The following is a 10,195-nucleotide window of genomic DNA, read 5'->3' as shown; positions in this document are numbered from 1 at the left end:
AATTTTGAAATCGAGGTGTTGCTTGACCGGAAGCCAATGTAGATCAGCGAGCACAGGGGTGATGGGTGAGCGGGACCTGGTGTGAGTTAGGACATGGGCAGCCAAGTTTTGGCTCACCTCCAGTTTACATAGGGTGGAATGTGGGAGGCCAGCCAGGAGTGCTTTGGAATAGTCAAGTCTAGAGGTAACAAAGGCATGGATGAGGGCTTCAACAGCAGATGAGCTGAGGCAATGGAGACAGGCAATGTTACCGAGGTGGAAAAAGACGGTCTTAGTTATGCTGTGGATGTGGTCAAAAGCTCATTTCAGGGTCAAATATGACACCAACCGAAAAGTCTGGTGCAGCCTCAGACAGAAGTTGGGAAGCGGGATGGAGCCAGTGGCTCGGGAACGGAGTTTGTGGCAGGGACCAAAAACAATGGCTTCGGTCTTCCCAATATTCAATTGGAGAAAATTTCTGCTCATCCAGAACTGGATGTCGGGACAAGCTGTCTGATAATTTAGAGACCGTGGAGGGGTCGAGAGAAGTGGTGGTGAGGTAGAGCTGGGGGTCATCAGCATACATGTGGAAACTGATGCTGTGTTTACAGATGATGTCGCCAAAGGGCAACATGTAGATGAGAAATAGGAGGGGGCCAAGGATAGATCCCTGGGGAACGCCAGAGGTAACGATGCGGGGCGGGAAGAGAAGCCATTGCAGGTGATTCTGTGGCTACGATTCAATAGATAAGAATGGAACCAGGCGAGTGCAGTCCCACTCAGCTGGACAACGGTGGAGAGGCACTGGAGAAGGATAGAGTGGTCAACCGTGTCAAAGGCTGCAGACTAGTCAAGAAGGACGAGGACTGGTTAAGTATCTTTGCATAATTTAATTAAAAAAACTATATAAACTGTTACAACCAGGAAAATGTAAGAAGTTAAACAAGGCGCAGCAATGATTTACAAAAGAAAGCCAATATACATAGCGGCTACTATACTGAACCATGTGTGCTAGGAGTCAGGTGTCTATGATCTTTTGGAGTGCCATCATTCCCAAGGTAAAAGGTTCTGAAATGTCAGAAGCCTGTCCAGCGTTTTACATTGCGTAGTCTTGATGAGCCGGATGTGCTGTGAACTGGACTATTATGATGCATGGCTGAGTTGTGTCTCATAACGTGGTGACAGGGATAATCTTTCTCAACGTACACAAGTGGCCTTTGAATGCAACTTTCTTTCCCTCATGTTGCTTGAAAATGCCACTCCAGCATTGTGCCAAGGGAAAGGAATCTTGCCTGTTCAGTCTGAAAAACCGTTCTGTTAAAGTCATCCTTTAGACACCAAGGGTTCTAGGTGGGTATGAACAAGGTCTCCTTCACAATGTTATTGGAATTGGCCTTTGCTCTCATCCTTTCTTAGCACAACAATTGAGGGCTTAAATATGCTGGTTTTGCTTTTTTGCATAACGACATGGTGTTAGCTCAAGTAATTTGTCACATGTCACAAATTTGACCACATTGGTTTCTGGCAGTGCAGAAAGTCTTTGAGTAATTATAACTAGACACCAAGTTATACATATCCCAAAGCCTGACAGAGGCTTTAGCACGGTGATAAGTCTGAACTTCACCTCTGGCCCAATCACATGGGAGAGTTCTATTGGCAGGAGAGGCAGTTTGTGAAGCTGAAGAGTGAGTATTCCTGCCATTAACATGGAAGACAGACACGAGCCCGGACATCACTAGTGGGTTACAATGCTACAGTGCAATGGAATAATCAAATACAGATAGTTCACTCAATGATTAATGAGCAGGATTTCTATCAATGTGTGGAGAAAAGTTGAGCATTTGAGTTACTGAGGTTTAAGGTACCTTGTTCCTAGAAGTGGCGTTTAAAAAAATTATTCATGGGATGTGGACGTCGCTGGCAAGGCCAGCATTTATTGCCCATGTGAGCCGCTGTCTTGAACGGCTGCAGCCAGTGCTGTTAGGGAGGGAGTGCCAGGATTATGACACAGCAACGATGAAAGAAAGGCGATCTATTTCTAAGTCAGGATGGTGTATGACTTGCAGGGGAACTCGGAGCCGATGGTGTTGCCATACACCTGCTGCTCTTGTCCTTCTAGATGGTAGAGGTCGCGGGTTTGGGAGGTGCTGTTGCAGAAGTTGTTTTATTTCCACCTGGTTGATTCTCGAGATCTTTAGATCTAGGATCACTTAAATGGGAGGTGTGAAACCTGAGCAAGTCAGCATGGTTCGATGAAAGGATACCGACAGTGTGTGTGTGCGTGCATGCGTGTATGTGGACATGCATGTTCACATGATTTTTGTTTCTCATTAGGAACACTGTTTTCCCCACTAACAGCCTGGATAGAATGGAAGGTTCCAATGCTGTGTTTGTGACTCCAAGGGTTGCAGATAAGTGGGGGAGGAAAACAAAACAGTGAAGCCTCAATAAGATCCCCATTTAAAATGATAAATAAACTAGTTATGGTCTATCGTAGATAGTGGAAATCAATCTGAAGATGACAAGATGTACAGCAAATCCTTTTGCAGAAACATAGATCCAGGACGACAGTCATAGGAGGCGACATCACATTTGAGATGATGATCAGAAGTGCATGTGCTCTTATGAGATATAAGAGGCTGGCTTGTTATTAATAAAAATAGAAATGCTAGAAACACTCAGCAGGCCAGGCAGCATCTGTGGGAAGAGGAACAGAATTAACGTTTCAGGTCAATAACCCTTCGTCAGAACCTGAAACGTTAATTCTGTTTCTCCCACCACAGATGTTGATTATTTCTAGCATTTTCTGTTTTTGTTTCAAATTTCCAGCATCTGCAGTCACTGGGAATCCAATTGTTTTAGGTCAAGAGGACAACGATTGTGGTTTGTGGAATCTTTCACATGGTCCTTGGGATTCTCCACAAGTCTTGTGTGTCTGAGAAATAGTGCATCAACTTTCTTGCTGGTTAAAATCAAAGGCTCCAGTTTCTTTGTTTCTTCCTCGCTAGGACAGGATGTGTTACATGCAGATGGAAGGATAATTTCCTTTTATTGGGTTTTCAGATGAATTTGGGCCAGGAGCAGCTCAGTACATACGGGACAGGCCCATTCGATCAAGTGTTTTGAGATCTTCCCTCAAGTATGTTCTAATTTCTCCTTTGGCTTGTGGCCATTTTTACCTTGCGTCTCTGTGAGCCACCTTGGGATGTTTTTCTATATTAAAGGCATTTTTTGAATGGAGTTTTCTTTTGAAGTTTGTGTTAAACTATGCTTGTTAACAGATGTGGGGTACAATCCATTTTATAAGATGTCATGCAAAAGCACTGATACAACAAGTAGACACATCTTAAGAAAACACTACCAATACAAGTTGACAATTATTTTAGAATATTAAAGGGAAAAAAGACTTGCATTTATATAGCACCTTTCGTGACATCAGGACATACCAATGCACTTTACAGCCAGTGATGTATTTTTGAAATGTAGTCACTGTTGTAATGTAGGAAAAAAGGCAACCACTTTAAGCACAGCAAGCTCCCACAAACAGCAATGTGATAATGACCAGAAAATCTGTCCGGTGATTGAGGGATAAATATTGGCCAGGAGATCTCCCCCGTTCTCTTTCGAAATAGTGTCATGGGATCTTTAACATCCACATGAGGGGGCAGACGGGCACCTCCAACAGTGCAGCACTCCCTCAGCACTGCCCTCAAGTGTCAGCCTAGATTTCTGTGCTCAAGTCTCTGGAGAGGGACTTGAACCCACGGGCTTCTGACTCAGGCGAGAATGTTAGCAACTGAGCAACGGCTGGCACGGCTAAAGAGCAAATTATAGTCAACAGTTGCAAAAAGGGAAATAGAAAAGAAAAATAGAATCTCCCTTCTTGGTTTTATCAAACATGATCAAGTGAAAATAATAACCAGATATGGAAGTCCCATCCAATACTGTGTACCAGCAATCCCATCGTCTCAAACCAGTACATACAATGGCCAAAAAGGGCGACAATCCAGACGGAGATAAGGATCAGATTTTTTACAGCAGGTTCTACAAGAACTGAATTCAAAGTTGATGCACCAATGTGGGAGGATCTGCCTTGAACCTTGGGAATGAGATACAGTCAGAGGCTGAGAATAACCCCATCCTCACCAAACTGGTTCAGGTAGATGGGATGACCGTAGAGTAGGACAGCCTAACACATGTAACTGGGCCTGGTCGGGCGCCCATTCTCAATACTTCACTGCTCGTGGAGCTGGCTCCCTTCAGAAATATCTTTCCTACATTCTGCCAGCAAGTGCCTGTGTGCTCATGTTGTATTAGATTATCAAGCTGGGTATCTTCGCATTAGTTAAGAGTTGTTTTTGAAAAACTCCTTCATCCCTTGCTGGATTAAGGAGGGAAATCCCTCCCTCTGTACAAGGGAAGTGTTGAAATAACAACACAAAAGGAACAGAAACAACTAGAATGTGGGTAGAAACAATGGTCGACCTGGTTGAATCAGTGATTTGGGTGGATATGTGCTCAACACATCATCCTGAGATGAGAGTGAAAATACTAGCACTTCAGTAGTGCTTCATCATGTTGCCAAAGCATCTGAAAGCACTTGTGTAGGATTACATGGGATATATGACAGTGAAACAGGCCATTCGGCCCAACCAGTTTATGCTCCACTCGAGCCTTTTCCTGTCTATCCTCATCTAATCTATCAACATAACCCTTCATTCCCTTCTCCCTCATATGCATCTATATTATTTGTTTCAACCACTCCCTGTGGTAATGAGTTCCACATTTTCTCCACTCTTTGGGTAAAGAAGTTTCTTCTGAATTTCCTATTGGATTTCTTGGTGACTACCTTATATTGATGGCCTCTAGTTATGACCACTTCACAAAATGAATGACTTTTGGAGTGGTGTGATCAGTGTTATGGAAGTAAACAGCAGCCAATGAGATGAATGACTGGTTAATGTTCATGTTGGCTGAGGGAAGAAACGTTGACAACAATAATTCTGTTCAATGGGATTACCCATTCACCATACTTCAGTAAGCCTAACCTCTGAGAAATGTTGCTCTTCTTAATAGTAATGCAGTGAAGTCTGGTCAAGGATGATCTCCATAATGTGCGTTAATAATCTCCATCTAGAATCATGGAGGATCTTGTATACCTAGAGTAAAGCAAGAAAGTGAAAGTGTTAGTAGCTGGCCCTCACTGTTGGTTACGTTGCCACTCTTAGTAACCAACACAAGGCTTGGCCAGAATTGTTACCTCAGGATCAGAGTCCGAGACTGTTAGCAAAACAAGAATCCATCACTCATTTAAACTTGGATCCTGGAAGAGACAGACATTACAGTCAACCTATTCCAAGTGTCTGGGTACTTTACCTCTTTGTTGGCAGCAGTATTGGCATCATATACACTACATTCAAAAAATAGGATTGTACGGCTTTTATATGCTTTCGCCTAACTCTCTTTAAAACTACATTTAGTTGACTTCACCCATTCGCAAATATGCCGTAACCAATAGACTGTTGACAACTTCTTTCCCCACCTGGCGACCCAAGCTGAGAAACCTGCTCCAATAAATCTAAAGACTCTGTGACCAACTCAACTTACTTTGAGGGAAGTGGAATACAGTTTCCCAAATACAGATTTGTTTGTTGTCACTGCATAGTTGTTATCGTTACACAATCATTTGTACAAAATCATTTAAGGAACATGTGAACAGGAGTAAGCCACGCAACCCCTTGAACCTGTTCTGCCATTCAATTAGATCATGGCTGATCTGTATCTTAATACCATCTCTCGACCTCTCCATTATCTATGATTTGTCACATTGATTGCCCAAAGCAGAAATTTCCTCCAATGAAATATTGGGAAGACCAAAGCCATTGTCTTCGTGCCCTGCCACAAACTCCATTCCCGAGCCACCGACTCCATTCCCCAACCTGGCAACTGTCTGAAGCTGAACCAGACTGTTCGCAACCTTGGTGCCGTATTTGACCCCGCGATGAGCTTCTGACCACATATCTGCTCCATTACCAAGACTGTCTACTTTCACCACAGTAATATCACCTGACTCCTACCCTGCCTCAGCTCATCCGCTGCTGAAACCCTCATCCATGCCTTTGTTACCTCTAGACTTGACTATTCCAACGCCGACCTCCCATCTCCCACCCAACATAAACTTAAACTCATCCAAAACTCTGCTGCTTATATCCTAACTCGCACCAAGTCCTGTTCACCCATTCACCCTGTGCTTGCTGACCTACATTAGCTCCCAGCCCAACAACACCTCGATTTTAAAATTCTCATCCTGGTTTTCAAATCCCTCCATGGCCTCGTCCCACCCTAACTCTGCCACATCCACCAGCCTTACAACCTTCTGAGATCTCTGCACTCCTCCAATTCTGGCCTCGTGCGCATCCCGGTGCCATCAGCTCTGGAATTCCCTCCCTAAACCTCTCCATCTCTCACTCATCCTTTAAGACACTCCTTAAATCCCATCTCTAACCAAGCTAATGTCTCATGTGGCTCGGTGTCACCGAGTCAGGAAGAGACATTTTATGGAATGGCTGGAGAAAAATGTATATATGCCAATACTTCCCACTAAGTTTTATTAACTGTTGCACAAAACTGTCCTGTGTCCCTTCAGTTGAAATATATTGGATTTGGGGTGATCATTTCAATCACTGGATAAGTCAGTGATAAGTTATGAGGTACTGGCTGGGGAGTAAAAACTACACTGACAAGATATAGATGACAGCTATACTTATTCATATCTTATGATTGACAAGATAGCATGTAACCCCATCACAAATAAAAAAGATGCATTAATAGACTATTTCACTTACCACACGGGCACAGTTCTAAGCATATTACAGACAGTACTTACAGTTACATGAAATGTTGCATTATTCCACACAGCTCAACACCAGTAGTATCTTAATCAGCAGCAGAATGACATGCATAAATGACCTTGGCATGGAACCTCTTCCTGGGTAGGTCCCCTATGCGGAGTAAGAATATTGTGAAAGACAGAGTTAGGTAGAATGGTTTACCATACCTTCAGAGGGGTGCATTGTAATGTACTGGAAGATCAGCATTTGCAGCTTTCAAAAGCATTCTCTCAATAACCATGCAATCTGTTTGATTGGGATGGGTTGGGTTGAGATGGGCTGGGCCCTCGGCCATAATCACCATCACCAAATAGCCAATCCAGACGTCCCTCAATCGTCTTAAAGGTCCTGGAAATGGAGGCATCGAGTGGGCTCTGGATAGTTTACAAACATAAAATTATGAAACTATTCTGGAGAACTTGAATCAGTGTAACTATTTGTACTGCACTTGTCTTTGACAGACAGGCGACAAGCCCCGCCCCGTAAAGCTCCCCCCCCCCCTCCGGCTGAAGCATTCCATGCACGTGGTGCCAAGCAGTAGGACCAGAGGTTCCACCTCTCTTTCTCCTCCTCCTCGCCGGTGTGAGGGGGGGGGGGGGGGTGGGGGTCGTCAGAGTGCAGCCGGTGCCGGGGGGGGCAGAGTGTGAGTGCGGCCAGCGGGAACCAGATAGCAGCCGACCTGGCCCTGATAGCAAGAGAGAGGGGCTGGGGGGGGAAGATTGAGAGAGAAAGACTGGGGGGGGGGGGGGGGGAAGACAGAGAAAAAGAAAGACCGGGGGGGGGGGGAGACAGAGAGAAAAAGAAAGACCGGGGGGGAAGAGAGAGAGAGAGAGAGAGAGAGAGAAAAAGAGAAAGACTGGGGGGGTGAGGGAGGAGACAGAGAGAGAAAGACTGGGGGGAACGAGACGACGACAGAGAGAGAGAGAGGGAGAGAAAGACTGGGGGGAGGGGGAGAGACAGAGAGAAAGACCGGGGGGAGACAGAGAGGGAGAGAAAGACTGGGGGGGGGGAGAAAGAAAGACTGGGGGGGAAGAGAGAGAGAGAGAGAGAGAGAGAGAGAGAGAGAGAGAGAGAGAGAGGGGGAGACTGGGGTGGAAGAGAGTGCGAGGGAGAGAGAGAGAGGGGCACGGGTGGTGAGTGGTGGGAGAATCGGGAGGGGAGAGGGGGACCTCAGGGAAGATGATCACGTTCTTCCAACCCCCTACAAGGGACATCGTTGGAGTGGACGATATCCAGAATACACGACAATGTCACTGTTCACTTCATACCCAATTGACCAACAATCCGTACACAATGTCCCATCTATGGTGGGGTGGGGGCAGGGGAGGGATGCATTTGCGCTGGGGTAAGGCAATTTGGCTGGGGGAGGCATGCACTTGGACTGGGATAAGGCACTTTGGCTGGCCCTTGCTGTCTTCTGGGGAGCCCTGATCTCTGTCGCTTCATGAAGTCAAAGTGGATCGAGTTACAATTTGTAAAGTCAGCGAGATGTTGGGATGGGTGTTCCAGTTACACATTTCAGTGAAACTTCAGAGTGTGGCTTATCTTCCAAGGGGACCAATCATAGACAAAGGGTGGAGCATGGCAGCCATTTTTGCAGTACAAATATGCGCGTCCAATTTGAATTCAGCTTAAAAAAAATTCTGGAAATGAAAAAAACCGGCATCAGGTAAAAGTGACCACGAATCTGGCAGATTGTCATAAAAGCCCAAATGGTTCACCCATGTCCTTTAAGCAGTCAGGTCTAATGTCCTTACCAATACTCCCTTTAATTTTTTTTTGGTGCGGCCCCTTCAAAATAGCATGCGCGGTTTTCACCTATTTAAAAGCCGATGCGCGGGTGCTGCAGAGCACTGTGCAGCTTTAAGGGAACACTGGTCCTTACCCAGTCCGACCTATGTGACTTCATTCCACACCAATCTGGTTAACAGCTTCCTGAAATGGCCCAGTTGTTTCACCTTCTCAGGGCAGCTAGGGAAGGGCAATAAATCTCTACCAGTGACAAGGAATATAAAATAATTCCTTCCAATTATGGTAAAAGATCTAATTTAATTAAGGGCGATAGGTGAATGGGACGTGTTGCAACCCTTAACCAAGACAATCCATCAGCGCTATTTTCTGCAGTTGCTTATAGTTTTGGGAGAAACACTTTTTTCACTGGATTCATGAATGATACAATACACAAGGAGGCCGTCCGGCTCACTGTGCCAGTGCCGGTTCTTTGAAAGAGCTATCCAATTAGTCCCACTCCCTTGGAGGCATCGAGTTGACAATGGATAGTTTACAAACACACATGGTGGACTAAGATAATTAAAAGCTTATGATACATTTTAAACTGCTTATGGCAAGACTGCAACTCTTCACTGTAGTCATGACACATGTAGTCTGTTGGGCCAGAAACACTTGATGCATTCTCTTTCCTTAAAGCCAAATAATTCACTTGGGTCTGATGGATGCTGTTTGGCGAAAACTGCCGCCTCATGCAATGTTAATCATCTGCTGCTGTTATCCACTGGTAAAACTGTAACTGTTAGCCTATCAACCACTATCTGACCAAGGGATGTACTTCGGTCAGTGGTTTTACAGTATTCAGGTGTCTGGCCAGGCACTACCACTGTAATTGCTCGAAGAAAATTGTAAAACTGCTGTTTGCTGAACATGCTGATACCAACACAGCAGTCCAAGTTCCAGTGTAGATTTCTATAGGACTGGAAGACAGACACGTGCAGAGGAGCATTACATTCATTGCTGACAGTACATAAAACTAACAAATGCAGTTGAGTGTTACATATAAAATAGCTAATTATTAAATAAATTACAAACATTGTATAATCTAAATTAGTTTTTTTAATCATATACTTGTAATAGTTTACACTGCTTTATTTGAGGTATGCAGTCATACCTAGCACAAAGGATTGGAGGCCAATCATTGCTGCCGGCGTTCCTCAGGGCAGTGTCCTGGGCCCTACTATCTTCATCTGTCATCGTTCACCTTCCCTCCATCAGAAGGTCAGAGGTGGGGATGTTCAGCGATTGCTGCAGTGTTCAGTTCCATTCGCAACTCCTCAGGTAATGAAGCAGTCCATCCCCACATGCAGCAAGACCTGGACAACATCCAGGCTTGGGCTGATAAGTGGCAAGTAACTTCCGTGCCATATTAAGTGCCAGGCAATGACCATCACCGTTTGACAACCAATGGCATTACCGTCGTCGAATCCCCGGCATCAACATCCTGGAGGTCACCATTGACAAGAAACTTAACTGAACCAGTCACATACCGCGGCTACAGGCCAGAGACTGGGTATTGTGTGGTGAGTGACTCACCT

The 10,195-nt window shown here is 45.1% G+C and overlaps 1 protein-coding gene across 4 annotated transcripts in view; it reads right to left on the bottom strand.

The window, feature by feature from the left end:
* Positions 1-854: 854 nt before the first annotated feature.
* znf318 (zinc finger protein 318) overlaps positions 855-10,195 on the bottom strand; it is a 104,241-nt gene continuing 94,900 nt past the window's right edge. For 3 of the 4 annotated variants that reach the window (XM_070885907.1, XM_070885908.1, XM_070885905.1), the window contains one exon: positions 855-7,243. The gene's annotated coding sequence lies outside the window, so the exon portion shown is untranslated. The remainder of the gene's footprint in view (positions 7,244-10,195) is intronic. The other variant, XM_070885906.1, reaches the window with a different exon arrangement.

Source organism: Pristiophorus japonicus, chromosome 7 (genome assembly GCF_044704955.1).
Source record: "Pristiophorus japonicus isolate sPriJap1 chromosome 7, sPriJap1.hap1, whole genome shotgun sequence".
Lineage (NCBI taxonomy): Eukaryota > Metazoa > Chordata > Chondrichthyes > Pristiophoridae > Pristiophorus > Pristiophorus japonicus.
This window is presented reverse-complemented; position numbering and strand designations above follow the sequence as displayed.